Source organism: Syngnathus floridae, chromosome 8 (genome assembly GCF_059516105.1).
Source record: "Syngnathus floridae isolate MCC-2025c chromosome 8, RoL_Sflo_1.0, whole genome shotgun sequence".
Taxonomy (NCBI): Eukaryota; Metazoa; Chordata; class Actinopteri; order Syngnathiformes; family Syngnathidae; genus Syngnathus; species Syngnathus floridae.
This window is the reverse complement of record NC_142420.1, coordinates 4825433-4835050: the sequence shown is the minus strand read 5'-3', so window position 1 is coordinate 4835050 and position 9618 is coordinate 4825433. Positions and strand designations below refer to the sequence as shown.

The following is a 9618-nucleotide window of genomic DNA, read 5'->3' as shown; positions in this document are numbered from 1 at the left end:
TGCTAAAAGTCATGTCGTCACGTGTTCTACGATTAAACATCAGCACCGTGTGAGACCGGCCAGGTGATCTGTGGGTATTTCTGCGGAGGTTAAGCGTCACTGTTTTATGTCAGCCCCCTCAAAGCTTCCCAGCGGGAACGCGACCCCCCGACCGCTGAGGTCAACGCAGCGCTCCTTGGATTGCGTTGTGGCTGAAGCCGTGCGGGAAAGTGCTGATGCCGCAGTGAGAGAGAGAGAAGGAAAGAGAATCAGGCTGCACGTCAGCTGTCAATGTTAGACAGATGGACAGACAGCCATGACCTCATGTCATGTGACATGTGACACCATCAGGTCGTCATGGGGATGCGTTGCATTGAATGCACAATGGAAATGGAAAGCACATGATATTTTACAGTGTGTGACCTGTGAGCTACTATAACAAAAAACATCACTGGATGATAGCAATGATAAAACTGAATTTCAATTTAGCAAAACGTAAGTCATTTAATGGGGTGAAGTGACATTTATTGAGTTATTTATATTATATTATATTATATTATTATAGCATATCATATCATATTATATCATATATCATATTATAGTTGTAAAATATTTAGTCAACATTAGAAAGTTTCTAATAAATATTATATCGACCCAACAGAGCACTTTCACGAGGTGCTCCGCTCTCTGTTTGCCTGTAGATTTTTCGCCCACATCAAACACATCCCCTACTGTTAGACAAGTTGAAATTTCAACAGACTGTCAATTACTGTCATGAATATCTTGACTAATTTTGGCAATTGAACCGACTATTGTGCATATGACTTACAAAATGAATGCTTTGGAGAGATCAATGTCTGGACTTGGAATCTCTTACTAATACATTTATATCAGGAAGATCTATTTATTTGGAAAATGTGCTAAATGTTCGCTCATTGTGCTAAGTGTAGGTTGCTTCTATGTAACCATTTGCAAAGATGGACTGAGACACTTGAGATATATACTAAGAGATTTGCGGTTTTATGAAATCAATGAGAAATACCTTTTTGTTGGGAACAATTGCAGAGTGGTTTGGGGATTGGCCATGTTATTTGAGAATGTCATTTCTGTTGCACGAAATGACAATAAAATTGTGATTTTCCAATCAATTCTTAATTTCAACAGCTAAATAAGGAGAGTTGGGATTTTGTGAAATGTAAACACAGGGACATCTCCAGGCTTTTTTAAAAATATATTAAATACTATTTATAAGTACATTTTATTATTTAAGGGGTATTTTATAGTCTCAGGATTTTTTTGCTGTGTTGCCTTACTTGCAGAGTATATATAGGTATTGCTAGCATACTTATCACATATGTATTACTTTTTTCTTTGAAAGAATACAATTTTGTTAGTACTCTGAGACTTTTTCGGGGGAGTTGGAAACTATCCGACTTTCATTTACAATTTTACTCCTTTTTTCCTTTTATGTGTGCCCCAAATATTGCATAGTGTCGGGCAACTAAATATTAATCAGTCAGCAAAAGCATGGACCATTACAAGCTGGCCTCTTAGAAAGCTAATTATCGAACATGTCCTATAAGACAAAGAAGAAAGCATTTCAATTCAAGAATGAAATCTCTTTCATTTCCTGTACATAATGTTTGGCTGTGGTCATTCGGTCATTCACGCTTTGAGGGCCAAAGCGCTCGCTTTCATGATGCCGCCATTGCTTCAATTCAACCAAATGCTTTTCTTTGGTGGCTCCTCGGCTTCCAAACGAGGAGTGCGACCTCGTCCTTGTGTGTGCGTGTGTGCGTGTGTCTTTGGTTTGGAATTTGTTGCTTAGCAACAGCGTGCATGTTACAACACAGACAGAGACCAAAAACAGTGATCTGCACAAAAACTAAAACAGTGGTTTTTTTTGTGTGTGTGTGTGTTTGTCTGCATCGGTACCTGGCATCCTGCCTTCTATGTGGCCCATGCTGGTCAGAAAGGATACCATCATCGTACTGAGATCAACAAGAAGGAACGCCGGCCTCAAGCTGCATCTTTGGAATGTCAGGTGTCTCGCTTTTGCACTGTGTAAAGAAAGCATTTATGAGAAAATTAGAAAAATATTTGATTATATTTCAAAATATCAGTCAGCAGCTCAAATTCAAGGAATGAATCGAGCTACTGAAGAAAACTGAGCTTGGTGTCTGCCCTTGCTTGATTGGCAGGTGGCTACTTATTCTTTCCCTGGCTGAGACAACGAAGCCCACCAGACGGGAGGATTTCCCATCCCCGCCGCAAAACAAACACGAGGTCCCTTCCCCGTTTGCTTTCTCAGATGAGGTGCGACAACTCGCCGTTGACTCGCTGACTGACATTTGGTAAGAAGATGACACGCGGGCGGTGGCTGATATGGCCATCCGCACATTGGTCCACGCGACTAATAACAAACATGGCGACCCGTGGGCTCATATTGTGAGACTCTGGCATGGTGTGACACCTGTTTAGCTTATTGCTGACAGAAAATGATACATTAGGGTTGCAAACTAGGGTTTCAAACAAGGATTAGTGTAGCAGTCCAAATCGGGGTCACTTGGTCCTCACTATGCAGCAAGTACAAGAACGTGCGTGTGTCCACTAATAAGCTGAGCACAGTTTTTCCACTGTTGTACATTTGCTTTACTTACATGGGGAAACCTGTCTCACATACGCACAAATACACGTCGGCACAGAAAGACACACAAACATACACATGCGCACACACACAGTGTAAATTCTTCATTCACAGAGGACAGCACTTCCTGACGTTGCATAAGCGCTAAAAAGATGAAGAAGCTGAATGGAAAGTGGTGATAAGCAGTTGGCTGTTGTGTCACAGGTACACAGCCAGCGACCATGAAAGTTCCACAAGTGTTATAACGGGCAAAACACATCCTGTTAGCACACCAGCCCCCACTCTGAGGGTTGCGTCATCATTGGTGAGCGTTCGTGTCCAGAAGGGATTTCAATCAGGACGCACATTTACAACCTAGCCAATAAATTAAAATATTTATTCTCAACAGTCAATTTTCGACATTTCACAGTTGGCTATATTGTTTTATATTGCATATTTGCATTTTTCCAAAGACTTGCATGTACTAAGCTCTCCCAAAAACTGTGAAAATTACTCGTGCACTTTTTGCAATTACAGTGATCCTTCGTTTATCGCGGATAATTGGTTCAAAAAATACCCCGCGATTAGTGAAATCCGCAAAGTACGGTCACCAACAAGAAGTACTGGGCAGGCTAACGAGTTAGCGGAAAGATACTAATTCGCAATCGTTCTAACACGCGAAAACAGACTTCTAAAGGAATATAAACGAATATTTGGAGCAATACGACATTGTCCTGAAGGTTAGACAGGTTTTCTCAATTTAGAAGTTTTATTTTGACTTTTAAATGTTTTTTTTAATTTGGGAAAAAAAATCCGCAATGTAGTGAAGCCGCGATAAACGAAACGCGAAGTAGCGAGGGATCACTGTATTAATTGGGCTGCATTTGGAGATTCAAGTAGCAGCATCTCCAACATTTTATAACAGTTGCAGTGGTGCAGATTGATGCTTGTGAGTGTACCGATACTATGGAATCGATACGGCCATCACAACTGCACATGCAGTTACCAAATGCAGCGTTGTGTTTTTTCTTGTTTGCCCAAGACTGATTTTACGGTTACACCGCTACCGCTACAGCCGAGCTTCTTTCTTTCCCCTGCGCTGTTAAAGCCCAGGAGTAAGCGTTTCCCACTTCCTGCACTGCGCTGAATCAGCCACCAAGAATGTACGAGCACTGACTCACACTTCCTTCTGGACATGACAGCGCTTCCTCTCGCCTGCCAACTGATTTAGCCCCTCTCTCTCTCTTTTCTCGCCCTTCTCTCTTGCCTTCTCTCTCTCCCGTCTCCCTTTCACTCCCCCGCCTGACTTCCTTCCTCAAACAGTTCACGAGGCGACCCAAAGTGGAATAAGTGACTCCCGCTTGTTTGCTGACGGGCCGAAGACCGACGATGCGGAGCGCCGTGGTTAACGGGGGAAATCAGTCACCCGTCGCGGTCATCGAGCGATTGAGTCATTTGAATTTAATTTGTGCCGACTATATTTAGCTTCCGTCTGACCTGATGATCATTCATAGGGCGGCAACAGATGGCTCTCTGTTGCATCGCACGGGCAAACAACCGACACGCCGTCGACGTCCACCGGTTGAACTTGAGTGCGGCCTTCATTGGAAAGCACACAAACAGAACACTTGAATAGTTAATGTACAATGAGGGCATTGATACATAAATTGCGATGCCATAAGGTTCGTTTACCTGGAAACATGGGCTGAATTTTAAATTGAAAGTCGTGTTGATAGAAAACTTTTAAAACTGTTTTTGATGTTCACGAAAAGTAGTTCAGCGGAAACTGACTTGTCATGCGTTGGATTCACACTTTTTATGCTTATTAAAACATTGATGTCATTCTTTGAAAATGGTTTGTGATTTTGACAAAACATGTTAGGTTAACTCTAAATGTTCTTTTTTTTATTTTTCGTAAACAAATTGTCTTCATTGTTCAATTATCTTCAATAAACTTAATAAACTTGATGTCAAATAATGGCAAAATATACTGACCTCCACCTCATATATTGAGGTTGACAAAAACATGTAAGATAGATTCATTGAAGATACTTAATTATCTGAGATGTTACAAACCTATCAGGGTCAATGAATAAGTTTCATTGTCCGACGGCCTTTCTGAAAATGTACTTTAGTTTCCTGGAAAATTCTAACTGGTCTTTTTTTTTTTTTTTAAACACAAACATAAGGGTTATTGAAAATTTGTATTTCGTGCTTGTGAAAACACACATATTTGGTTCATCATTTATGAAATGGGTTGAGTACTGAATCACACAAACCTTTATGATCGGTTCATGGACGACTCATTGGTCTTTGGAGTTCACAAAAAACTGTAAGGTCACGGAAGACTTATTATGTAACACATATGCTGATAAAAACAAATAAAATCTCCCATGTCTCAAAAGAAAAGTGGACCATGTTCCGGACAAGCTTTTTTTGTGTGAGGTCAGTGGAAAGTTTACTTTGTGACAAAGGTATGCTGGTGTGCTGATTATGCAAACAGAGGACACACACACGCAGACTTACACTTGATACACGCATGCACCTGACTCCTATGTGACGTCACATGTGACAGGTGCCTTTGTAAATATGACCCAAACAGGATTCATGCCTGTGTATATGTGTACGTGTAATATTTACACAAAACAGTGTAGTTGTTAGAGAGTGCATCACGGGTAGCTCCTGATGATGTCACGCCACCATGAGCGAGGAAAATGTTGTGCAACACGTGCGTCAGAGAGGACAACAACAGGTCAGCGGCGAGGGTCTGGCTGAATTGACCAAACAACATCTGTCAGAGGTAGATGACAGACCACGCAGGCAGGGAAGGGGGCCGGGGGGGGTATTTGTTTTCATTACAGACAGTACTTTGCTCCTTATTTTTGATGATCTTATACTGTATTCGCAAAAATCCGCAGTAGTTTTGAGTGGCCCACTGTGCAAAACCATCTGACAAGTCTTAGACAACATTTCCAGCAATGCTAGTTCAGATAGTTTATTAATCAGTTTTAGAGTTGTTTGCTTAGTTGTTAATTAAAAAATTTAAATATATGGAGTGTTTTTCCAGTGCAAGACACTAAGGTTGACGAGACACATTGAAAGATGTCTTAGGTCTGAGTTTGGATGTCTAAAAAGGGGTGATTGATGAAAACGAAATAGAAATGTGAAAATGTTATGGTTGGTTGAGGAGCATCCTGCATTGTAACCTCCACCGCCCCCATGATAAGGTTATGTTCAGTGAGTCGTTGGAGTCGTGGAGTTTCCCTGGCAGTCCAGCCACTGTGGCACCTGCCCGACACGTTTCCGTTACTAACTCATGTCAACAATGTTTTTTTCCCCAATTTAAATATATTTGTGAGTCACGTCCTAGTCATCATCTTCATATCCCTCACAATGACCTTTCCCCTACTTTGCTGCTACTGCCGGTGCCACGTGTTGTCAACTACATAGACATGTTGGCAAAAGAAAAAAAAAAAGCCGCAATGGGCTCATTTCACCACTGGTTCAAATGAGCAACATGAGGCTGATGAATGAGTGAATGAGTCATAAACACTTTTAGGACATGCAGCATGGTGGCCATTTGGGCCACATGGAAATGTATATTTGTTAGTCGTGTGAGCGAGCGCACAGTATGTCACTGCCACCATGTGGCTCACCTCCAGGAAGCTGTCACCTCCTCATACATCCATGTCAACGAGCTATCGTGTGTTTGTAGTATGACATTAACGTACAGCAAAACCATTGTATACACATGCACACAATCTATCCACCCACCCATCCATTCATCAATTAATTTTCAGTTCAGGATTGTTAGGAGCTGGATCTTGGAACAAAAGGCAGACTATTCCCCTGGACATGGCACATATTGTGATAGACAACGATTCATACTTACATTCACATGCTGGAAGTCAGACAAGTGAAGCGCTACGCCATCTGTGCAACCTGCACACAATCGAATGATATCTGTTAGAGTAGAAGGGATGTGTGAAGAAATATAAATATATTTTTGCAGGTATGATCTTCCAAACAAAAACACACCCATGTATAAATATAAGCAGACATTCATATTCACCCCCAGCAAAAAAATAAAATAATGCTCAAGAAGCTGGTAAAATCCTTACAACAGCTAAATTCAATTGACCAGACATTTTTTTTTTTGCATTTCTATCTCATGCACTGATTCACTTGCTAAAAGCCAAGCAGAGTGATCAATAATCACCAGCACCATTTTGCATAATCTCAATCTATAGCTCTATCATTCACATTCAAGAAGCACAATGACGACACTACAATCTTTTACGTGCTCACAAAAGGTTACTTTTTACGTTGATTTATTCTTGCTTGTATTCAGAGTGTGTTGTGCAAGGTCGATGTATGTGTGCTGTTTATTTCATAAAACCTTGACTGTAAGAAGAATAAGAACTGCTCGGCCATTGTGTGCTAAAATGTAAAAGTATTAAGCAACAATAATAAGTGTGAGGTTTATTTTTGAATTATTGACTGAAAGACTGTTTACAGATTTGTCTTCCCATAAAAAAGCAGCTTGCTCTTATGCAAAGGACGCGGATGTAATTGCTATGCAGTGTTATGTTTTTAGAGGTGCTGTGGAGGTGGAAGATGCAAAATCAGTCAAAATACCAAATCAAATTAAAAACAGTGTGAAAAGCTGGGAAAAAAGATCAATGATGCAGTACAAAAAACTGAATGCATCTCAAGGTAGACACCTGATTGGCTTTGCCTGCAGGATGAGCAGACAGTCATTTTAATGATGAACACAGGTGAAAGAACATAAAGCAATAGAATTAAAAAAACAACAACAAGGCAGCTTGATTGCAAGCAGACGCCCCCAAATACCACACTCTATGAAAACATTTCCTTCTGCACATGTTCATCACATGACTCACATTGCCTCAACTAAAATATGCATCAATTTAACTTTCATTGAGATAATATAAAAACGTTTTCCCTACATGTGCTTTTGAAGGCTTCGGAAAAAAATATGTCAAAAAATCCAAGTGATGGGTTCAGTCAATGACGTGCTAATCAATTCTTACACATTAGCCAAACAATAGCAAAAACTAAATTTCTTTTGAAATGTTTGTAACAATTTGAGCTTTATTGTCACTCTCTTCAGAGCAATTCTTTTCTTGACATATCACTGCTGACAACCTTGAGTGTGCGTATCCTGCCATACGTGTGTGCATGCAAGAAGATCACAAGATATTCATCAAGTTAACTCCATGCTTCCTGTGACTCACAGCTCCAACAGCTCTTGGACTCATCCGTAAGGAATTTGGGGGACTTTTACCAATGTCCGTGCTTCATTGGCATGCACGCACACACACACACACACACACACACACACACACACACAACGGGGGTGACTGAGAGGGACACTTTGAAGACATGTTGGCAGTCAGGACAGTGACACATGCTGCTGCTTGGCTTCATCAAATCCCCTCAGACAGCTCAGTGAACAACTAAAAGACTCCAGACATGTCTTTTTTTTGTATTTTGTGGTACCAACGTTAGGTGAAAACGAGAATAGTGTGCTGATATTCAGAGAAAAGAGTGTGGTGCAGGAAAGGGCCTAGTTGCTCGTTTGAGAATAATTGTCAATTTTTGGCTATGTGAAGCCCTTTGAGACTGTTTGTGATTTAGGGCTATACAAATAAACTTGACTTGACTTGACTTGACAACGTGACCAATTTAGTTGTTAATCGTGGGGGATACATTTGGTACAATGTTACAAAGCTGCTCCCGATTTGGTTCCGATTTAGAACACATTGGCATATTTATTTGTGTTCTGCATCCATCATTTTTCTATATCGCGGTTAATTGCCACTTCTGAAGGTCCCAATATGCCGATTATGTTTGCCTTTCAAGGAAAAAAAGTATTTTGTGTGTTAAAGTTGAACTTGTAATGAGTTGGACAATTACAGTATCAGTAAGATGGCCAGCAAAAAGTAAAATATCGAGTAGGTGCTATATGATTAAAAAAAAACTGAGGGCTGAGTTCAAAAATTCAATTAAATTGTGGAGTGACCACGCGGTCCTAATAATGATCACAAGTATGCACTTTCAAAGAATGAGTCAGTAAATGTAACAAGTGGTGGATCCAGATGCACATTCTTCTGCGATCCATCACTTCCACTACTACCACTGCGGTTTATTTGACTGAAAAATAAAATAAAATGAGAAACGCTTGGCGGCGTGTGACTGAAAAAAATGAGAGCTTTGTATTTCCTCTTCCAAAATCAAACTGCCTATGTTTTTTGGGTGAGGGTCAGATCCTGCCTGACTCATACACGTGGAGAGTGAAAACAAACTGAAGAAACAGCACATGAGTCAAATGAGTGACTAAGACGAGTGGAATACTCACACACCTTTGGATGGATCTCCTTTATAACTACAGTGACATCTACTGGTTCACCATGTGGCCTCTGTGTTATCAATTGTGGCGTGTTTACATTGGTGGTCATTACTTCGTGCTTCCTGTGGTACACACATGGCCATCACCTGTCCTGGCATACCTTTATAATCTGTTCCGTTTCCTGTTAGAAAACGTTTGACTGAATGTTTATTGTTGTTGGAATCATTTCCCATATGAGTGGGTGAGCATCTTTCCCCAAAAGACGTATTGTACAGTTTCGCATGTTGCAACTGTTTTTTTTTTCGGGGTTTGAGTTCACAATATTTAAGATTTTCACAGCCTGCATTTATTTTGTTTTCTTCAGAAATGAAGCAAAACACGTCCCTTCAACATATATGATTCCAGATATGTTCATCAATATATTTGTAAGCATATATGATTTATATTTTATTTACAATTACCTTACAGGTTGCATACGGACCACCAGCTGCTGGTTGCTCATCCTTGGTCTAAATCCTCAAGCTTCTAGACTTGATCCCATTCTTCTCTCTCATCTCATGTAAATGGGGGGAAAATTGGGAACATTCAAAAGGGGTCATACATTAATGTCAAGGCGGTTGTCAGTCTGTCAGCTCACCTG

The 9618-nt window shown here is 40.5% G+C and overlaps 1 long non-coding RNA gene across 1 annotated transcript; it reads left to right on the top strand.

Annotated features, from left to right (window-relative positions):
• Positions 1–1688: 1688 nt before the first annotated feature.
• Positions 1689–4991, top strand: LOC148394087 (uncharacterized). The gene is made up of 3 exons (XR_015860040.1): positions 1689–2023; positions 2181–2333; positions 3929–4991. It is a non-coding gene; the product is annotated as an uncharacterized LOC148394087 (long non-coding RNA).
• The last annotated feature ends 4627 nt before the right edge of the window (positions 4992–9618 follow it).